Source organism: Arachis ipaensis, chromosome B04 (genome assembly GCF_000816755.2).
Source record: "Arachis ipaensis cultivar K30076 chromosome B04, Araip1.1, whole genome shotgun sequence".
Lineage (NCBI taxonomy): Eukaryota > Viridiplantae > Streptophyta > Magnoliopsida > Fabales > Fabaceae > Arachis > Arachis ipaensis.
In genome coordinates this window covers 16,191,977-16,201,143 of record NC_029788.2, presented here as the reverse complement: position 1 = coordinate 16,201,143, position 9,167 = coordinate 16,191,977, and the positions used below count along the sequence as shown (strand labels likewise).

Sequence of the window (9,167 nt, the reverse complement as noted above, 5' to 3'; positions counted from 1 at the left end):
TCTTACATCTTTAATTTTATTAATAATTTATACTTTTATTATTAATTTATATTTTTTAATAAATATTTTAAGTATGATCAGATAAATAACTTTAGAAAAAAGATTATTTTTACCATATTTATATGAGTGGTGTCCTAAATTTATAGGCTTCATATTGGTTGAGATTGTTATTAAGGGGTCAACAATACATTAACTTCTTTTAAAAGAATTAATATAAGTGAGAAAAAAATGCAATACTATGTCAAATATTATAAAAAGGATAATTATTAATAAAGTTTATTTATCATTGAAAGTTTTCAATGGCACAGACAAGATGGTTGAATCTAGGATCACTTTTTATCTTTACAAACTTAAACTCCAAAACAAATTCTACATCTTTGTTATTGTTGTGTCTGTGATAGTGATGATGCAGGAGACAATTTATTTTTGTCTTATAACAAACAGAATAAAAATAGAATAGAGAAGAGTACACAGACATATATCCTGGTTCAACCACTTTGTACAATGTGGCCTACATCCAGTCTTTACCATAATTATAGTAGAATTTTAACTATTTTTTTTAAAGATTACAAACACCAATTCCTTAGGATTCTTTCTAATCATATTCGGGACAACCCAATTAAGCTTCTAACTAAGATTGTCTCGGCTAGGTTCACTCCCTAGACTTGGAACACTAAGTGCTAACCCAACTTGGTAAGAAAAACCTCTCAGACTCATGACACAATAAAAATACATCAAAAGAGATTGACATATTCAATGACTTTTTCTCCAAGTTCAACTCTCTTTAACTTTTCTCTCAAATGGCTTTTTTATATACCTCAAAAATTGCCTTTTACCATGAGAAATCAAAGAAAATAATATGAGAAAGCAAGATATTCAATATAACAAAATGAAGGGGAAGAAATATTATAGCTTGAAAGCTATGAGATAACCAGATTTAAGCCTCTTTATTTGCCTTCCATCTTGGCAGAATGCTTCCTTTAGTATAGATGTATTGCTTCTAAAACTTCAAACTTTGATTAATAGAGATGCTATGAAAACTCAAAATTTTTGTTCACTCTCCTTGCTTCACTTTTTGGCCAATTACTCCTTTTTGTATAGGATAATGCCTCTAAAACTTGAGCTAGTGTGTAGAGTATCTTCTGAGGTTGGAACATCTTTGAGTTTGTCTTCTTCTCCTAAAAAATCAGAGCAGAAATGCAGAGTAAATAGGTAGTATCAGCAATAGGGTCATGGTTGTTAGATGATTTTGTAGCAGAAGAAGTTTTCAAAGTACTTGTAAAATCAACATCCTTGATTCTTAAGCTTTGCCCCTAAGTTTCATCCTTTACCTTTAATTTGATATAAAAAGTAAAGAACCCCCTTTTTCTTCTTCTTTTCGAAAATGTTGTAATGCATGAACATCTATAGTTATTTTCTTTAGTTTTTTTCAATAAAGTTACTAAATTTCCTTATTCTTAATTGAGATTTTAGTAATTTTAATCAATATTTCTTGAAGTTGTTTTGAGTTTTGGTATGTGTAGGAAAGTGTTGAAAGTTAGCAAAGAACAAAGAAAAAGAGAAGGATAAGAAAGCCAATCAAGATTGAATGAACACTTCCAGTAAACTTTAGTGAGATGCCAACCCTGATACTTTCATACTCCAACAAGCATAACCTAAGCTATAGAGATCCAAATGAAGCAGTTCTAGTAGCATTAGAAAGCCAACTTCCAGAACTTTCTAACGATATATAATAGTCTATAGTGGACAAAGCAGAGGAGTTTATGTTCATCACAAAGAGCTCCTAGGACAACCAAGCCTCCAAGCCAACTCCCAAGGGTCACCCTTACTCAGGCGCCTCACGTCCCCTCTACTGCGCCTCATGTCCCCAGCACTTGCGCCTCATGCAGCCATCACTTTCACCTCTAGGGGTTGCCTCTCCTTCATGCACTCACTCACCACTTGGTACACCTCACGCAACCAAACAGAGGCTTCCAATCCCTCCTCTTTTGGGCTTATGCTTCACGTAGGGAATGTGGCACCTCATGTACTAAATTGGGCCATTCCTAGGGATTGTGATTTCTTGATAAATCCTTCTTAGTCTCCAATCCTTTGAAGCACTTGAGTTGATGATTAAAATTGAACACAAGGCCCATGATTTAAAGCACTGATTGACAATTATGAAGAATTATCAGCAACTTGACTTGGGATGAAAAAAACTATTGAAGGAACATTAATTAGTTTAGATTTAATTTTGTTTTAATTTGATTTGGTTTGAATTCTAAAATAATTAGGTTTAGGGTTAGTATTTAAGAAGAAAAAATACTTACGTGCGCCCTCTTCTCTCCCAGTCGTTTTGGAATTGATAGTTTTTGTTTCAGCACACCATGAGCAACTAATCTCCTGTGTTAAGGTTAGGAGCTCTGTTCACCTTTTTATGGATTATAAATCTAAGTGTTTTATTTTATTTGAGGTTTATGTTTTGATCTATTTCATGATTGAGTTTTTGTTCTTCATCCATAAAGATTTAGAATTGTTGGAAAATATTCTAACTCCGTTTTGAATTCTAAATATTGTTTTGGAAAAAGTAATATTGAAATTATTTTAAAAACTCTTTCTCACAACTTTTTTATTTAACTAGGAATAGTGTTTCAAAGAGTGTGCGACGCTTTGTGACTTTCAATTTCTCTAGTTTGAATAAGTGATTAAAAATTCGGATTAGAAAACTTTTGAAAATCATTCTTTCTTGTAAGTTTCAATTGTTTAGGACTAGCTTGGATAAGTGACATAAAAATCAACCTAAGGACTATTCTTGAATCTTATTTGAAACTAAATCAAATTTATGCTTCATATTTTTTCTCAAATGATTGACTAAAGAATTAGCGATTAATTAGGTTAAAGAGAAAATGAATTGCCAAGGAATTGGAATTTGATTATTTATTATTGGTCGTGATTAATCTCTGCATGCCTTAAATAAATGAATACAAGGATTTTTTTTCCTAGAGAGTGAACATCTTTGAAATCTTAACATTCTCACCATCATTGTCTTCACATTCACTTTTGCTACTTTTATTGTCCTCTGTTTACACGTTTGCTTTAATTCCTCATTCATTCCTCTGTTTCTTGATTTGTCTAATTAGACTAGTCAATTAATCATTGTTGCTTAGTCCTTTAATCCTCGTGGGAACAATAACTCGCTCACCATGATATTACTTGATACGATTCGGTACACTTGCCGAGTTGTAGTTTTGAAAACATTTCGCATCATGTTCCAACAGAAATGTGGTAGCTTCAACAAGCTATTTGTTTGCACAAGAATGGTAACACAACAGTAACTCTTTTCTTCTGAACTACATCAACATTTGGATTTGATTCTTTGCTCCATTAACTGATTTTTTCCTCCAAAATTTGTTTGATGAAACATTTTGTTGCCATAAAAAAGTGAGCCACTACTCCTTTGATTTACTTTACTAATTTTGGGTAAAGCTTTAGCAGCATCAGTAAGATTTTGTTTTCATCATGTAATGAGCCATGTTGCTGACCTTGTTTGCATTTGGACTTCTTAAACAAAGACTAACTTGGGCCTACAACATTAAAACATGCATCAAATAACTTTTAGGCTTTTAACCCAACCAAATGCTTATATGAAATTGTTTTCTAAACTCAACAATCTCCTCCTTGATGACAAACATAATTTGTAAAGGAACTAAAGAGATTGAAAAAGAGTGAAGATTATAGACTTTTATTTGGTGATACCAATTTGAATTACATAAAAAACTCTCCCTTTCTTTTGTAATAAATACTCCTAATTGTTGGACTTGTGAGAATACGTAAAACACAAAATTTCAACTAGACAAACCAAAGTGTGTGCTTTACATGCATGATTATGAGTCAAACTATAAAGTTCATTAAAAAATTTAAAAATAATCATCAACATACATCTATCATCTAAAGAAAAAATATTCAAACATTCAACCATCTACTAGTATGAATAATAAATCAATCCTTCACTCTCCCTTTTGTCATCAAGGAGGGTAAAAGATAATCCTACAAAAAGATAGGTTAGAGGCTAAAGTTTAAAATAGCATCAGAATATTATTAAAGTACTAGTAGTTAATACAGTCATCTAGCAAGATAAAAACAATAGTTAGAACTGAAAACTATCATAAATCTTAATGAAAAAGAAAACATTTCAAGGTCTTCAACAAGAGGCATTTCTAGGTATCCGAGCCTTCATCCTTCAATTCCAACGGCTCTTCATGATCATTCTGCATAATTTCATCATCATTAAGATTGTCTACATATTTCAAGAGAACTGCAACACGATCTCTTGACTTATGCACAACATTCTTATTTAGAACCGCGAGCTTCCTTTCTTGTTGGCTTGAAGAAATGAGATGATTGGACATGTTGACGAATTCTTGGAGCAAATCTTTAACAACGCCGGTTAAAAGGCATATTTGACTTGATGAGGCTGATGTACCAGCCGTTGAACGAGGAGGAATATCCTCAATATCATCGTCTTCATCAATGACCACCTTTTCGGTCCTAGTGGATCCTTTCTTTTATTGCTTAACTACACCACCCCCTTTTAAATAAGAGTTTCTATTTTCATGACTCAATGCTTAGGTCAATACCAAAATATTCAAGTATTTAGGTTAAAAATATGCCATATGGAAGAGACATATTTTTGTCACTTTTGATGCAATCATACATATGTCGCATCATAAAATATGCAAAGAAAATCTCTATTTTTATGACGATGGCAAACAACACTAATGTGTCACAAAATCTTTATAGACTCTGCAGATGTGGGAGCCATTTTTGATTGACCAAGACCAAACTAGAATATGCAACTGAAAAAAGATTAAAGCAAAGAAATTAATTTTGACCAAAACCAATATAAGAAAGATAAAGGCTCGCTTAAAGTACTCACTCATTTTGTAGTTGGCGTAGAGGAAGCAGATGCTGAAACTGAAAGTAGAGAGAGTTGCTAATTGCAAAACTTAAAAATTACACATGTTGAAAAATATCAACATAAATGACTCAAATGCATAATGATATTGCTAAAACTAATTTCTATAAACTAATGCTGAAAAAGGAAATGACTATCCATTGATAAATCACTAGCTACCAAATCTTTGATCAAAAGGGGAAAACTCCCTAAAAAAAATCAAGAACGTTCCTTTTAAAATGAAACATCAGCATCATTTGCAATAAGTAATGAGAAATGAGGATCTAAGGTGATAGAAGAAATGAAAAAAAAAGTTCAACTTGTGATTTGTATGGATCACAAGATCTCCTATTTCTAAAAGATACTTCAATCAGTAACGTCAAAATAAATTGTTAATTGAAGAATTGACTAAGCATTCTTGAGCAGCTAAGAATAATTGCAAGTAATAAAAAACAAAATTGATAACAAAAAAGACAATGCAACACTCGTATATTATATGAAACCTTTACTATTCTCAAAATCTTAGTCCAAGATGAACTTGGAAAACTACACTACCATCAATTTATAATATCTTACAATCATAATATCTCAAACAAACTCTTCCAAATAACACAACTAGAAAATAGATTAATACAGACAGATTTAGTCTTTACAAACAGATTTTTGGTTATCGACGAAATTATCGACGGATTTTGTCCCTCTATAAAAGCCCCGTCGAAAATTATTTACCGACGGATTTTTTCTGTCAGAAAATTACAACGGATTTTTACCAGTTACCGACGGATTTTACCTCTGTAAATTCTCCATCCATTTCCCGAAGATGACAAACTTTTCGACGGATTTTCCGTTGGTAATTACAGACATATTTTCTGACGGATTTTCCATCTGTAATTACAGATAGATTTTCAGACAGATTTTTTTCTATAATTACAGACGAATTTTTCGTCGGTAATTGGAACCATAAAAAACCATTCTAAACTCTAAATACAGACAGAAAATTCGTCTGTAAATCCGTCGGTAAGGTAAACTATTTTTTTTTTCATTACAAAATAAACTTGTTTTCATACAAAATAAATATAAATTTAATAAATACAATTTTTTATCTAATTTGTATTCAAATATTTATAATATTTCAAAAAATAAATAAATTCATTGTATTATTAAACTAAAAGAAAAATACTATAAACAAACAAGTCAATATAATTCAAAACATAAACAAAGTGTATTGATACATCAACTATAATAATAAATAACAACCATACATCAATAAAGTGTATTGAGTAAATTAAAAGTTGTTAATGGGTATCCAAAGGGCTCTAAATAATTTTTCTCATATTAGTAAATTAAAAGAACTATGCTGCAAGCAACTCCTATTCAATTTTCTAACTCATTTGAACAATTTTCGCTGCTCTAATAATTAACTTGTAATAGAGGATTCATTAGATGAAGTTGGTGAAGGAGGTCCTGTATTAATTTCACTTATCTCATCTGCAAAATTCACTTCACTTGCTCTTTCTGCTGCTGCTGCTTCTTCTTCATCATCCCAGCTTTTCTCACACGATCACAAATATTCTCTAAGACCAGATCATTCATGTGCTGAAATAGTGGTACTTGAAAAAATTAAAATAATTAGATGTTGACCAATAAAGGATCGAGAATGTAACACCATGATGCAAATAATGCACAAAATCTAGAATATATGTTGCATAGTCAATAGTGAACAAAATCTCAACTCACACCACAAACATGGCTGTTTCAAATATAATCTAGTTAATAGTAAAAAACCAAACAGCTATTGCTAGAGATACTATTACTAAGTAGCAAGTACATGATAAGTAGAAAAATCCAACCATGAAGTTTGCAATGATTGCTTAATGCAATGTCAAATGTACAGTTCATTATGTCACTGTTCCTAGCTCTATAAGTGCACGAAATCAACCATATTTAGTTGGGGGTGATAGTAAACCAAGGTGATCCATCTACTATTAACAGAAAATCTTCAAAATGCTAATAGTAATCACTATCAAACAGTATTGTAATGTACAAACACATCTTCACATTCAAATGCAAAGCAAAGTAATGATCATTCTTAACACTTTGCTGCTAAAAAAAATAAAGCACCCTTAACCGCAATAAGTAAAAATAAGATGATTCTAATGTTCTTAATAGTAGGTCTCTCTACAGTGTGAGTATGTCTCTTCTGTTAATTATCTCCTTTTATTGTAAAACTTTGCTCTAAACTACCTACTGAACAATGAGTATTTCAATTTCAAGTTCATAGCATTCAATTTTGGCTGATCAGCAAACCAATTTTTTTATCAGCAAACTAATGGAAGCATTCAATTTTGGCTGATCAGCAAACCAATTTTGGTAATAGCTTTCTGAACCTGCTCTGAGCGATTAAGGTATAGTTCATAATTTGGTGAGAATTTGGACCATGCTAAAAGTTACCACTCAAGCTGGTGTTTCCAAGAAAGCAAAAAACCCATACCTTCAAAAGTGCACTAGGTCCTTCTTCCTTGATAATTGTTTGAACACAATCTAGATTCCATTATATTGGTTTGCAGATCCTTTTAGGAGGAAAATGAGAACTTTGTTATTAATGGATTGATAATTGAAACTGGATATTCTTACTGATTTGCATGCGGATTACAGTACATAACATGGAATCATCTACATATGGCGTTATATGAGTTTCATGTGAAAACGAGATTGAAAATGAAGAATACAGCAAAAGAAAAGTAGTAGGAAACACGATTATTTAACCTGAACCATTAATCTTGTCTTGATGACATCAAGGGGAGTTGTTATAGCTCCAGTTAGTGCACCTAGAAAAACAAGATTGTTAATCACATTTTAACACTGGCATAATGCTTTAAGTGCTACTGTGCTAGCAGCAATCACACACCTTAAGAGGTTAATTAAGAGAGTGGGGATCTATGTTGTGCTACAAGCCTACAACTTAGTATGTGTACACGTGTGTGTGTGTATATATATATATATAGGAGTAGTCTTCTGATGTCATTTAAATATTTAATTACCTGCAAATGCACCAATAATTGCATTTTTTGGATCATTCAAATTTCTTCGGGCCTAAAAATGGAATGGCAGTCACATCCTCTATCAAGAAATACAGTGCAACAAAACATATAACTATAGAGCTTGAGAAATTTACCACAGCCATATAACCCATCCTAATCTGCTCATAGATGCAAAACTGAATAGCATCAAAGGGCAAATCCCGCAATAAAAAAGATCCATACCCCTTGGTTTCAAAGATTAATGTCAAAGAAACATTTTAGCATACAATCACACATGGAAAATAGGATTGTCAAATGTTTCTCAAAAGGAAGACATAGTGAGGAGTTTCATACAGCATAAAGTCCTTTAAAACCTTCATTAGCAGCAATGAAACGGACAGCACCAGCAGCTGAAGTAAACTGTCCAATTTGCAGCGATGTATTGCCATTCGAAATCAAGATATTGGGATTGGACTAATCAATCGTTTAATAAATTTTCAAACACAATCAATATCTATTCGAACCCCTTTTACTTGTAGGAATACATCTTGGATCTGTCGATTACATGGAAAATAGGATTGTCAAATGTTTCTCAAAAGGAAGACATAGTGAGGAGTTTCATACAGCATAAAGTCCTTTAAAACCTTCATTAGCAGCAATGAAACGGACAGCACCAGCAGCTGAAGTAAACTGTCCAATTTGCAGCGATGTATTGCCATTCGAAATCAAGATATTGGGATTGGACTAATCAATCGTTTAATAAATTTTCAAACACAATCAATATCTATTCGAACCCCTTTTACTTGTAGGAATACATCTTGGTCTATCGAAGAGTTATCTATCGGAACAATACTCTTATCGATCTATTAACAACAAGTAGATCTACGCCAAGCGAATTAGTAATGTGCCAGGAGAAATTGGTACAAGAAGCCGTGGATACGCTTCTGGATAATGGAATCCGCGGGCAACCGATGAGGGATGGTCATAATAAGGTTTACAAATCATTTTCAGATATAATTGAAGGTAAAGAGGGAAGATTTCGCGAAACCCTGCTTGGAAAAAGGGTTGATTATTCGGGGCGTTCTGTTATTGTAGTAGGACCATCACTTTCATTACATCGATGTGGATTACCTCGCGAAATAGCAATAGAACTTTTCCAGACATTTGTAATTCGTGGTCTAATTCGAAAGCATTTTGCTTCGAACATGGGAATT

At 32.4% G+C, this 9,167-nt stretch overlaps 1 long non-coding RNA gene across 2 annotated transcripts; it reads right to left on the bottom strand.

Moving 5' to 3' along the window:
* Positions 7,510-8,608, bottom strand: LOC107639025. 2 transcript variants are annotated; one of them, XR_002360769.1, is made up of 5 exons: positions 8,578-8,608; positions 8,109-8,198; positions 7,975-8,026; positions 7,700-7,761; positions 7,510-7,606 (listed from the first exon to the last, which is right to left on the bottom strand). It is a non-coding gene; the product is annotated as an uncharacterized LOC107639025 (long non-coding RNA). The 2 variants fall into 2 exon arrangements; XR_001619924.2 differs by lacking the exon at positions 8,578-8,608 and adding an exon at positions 8,308-8,391.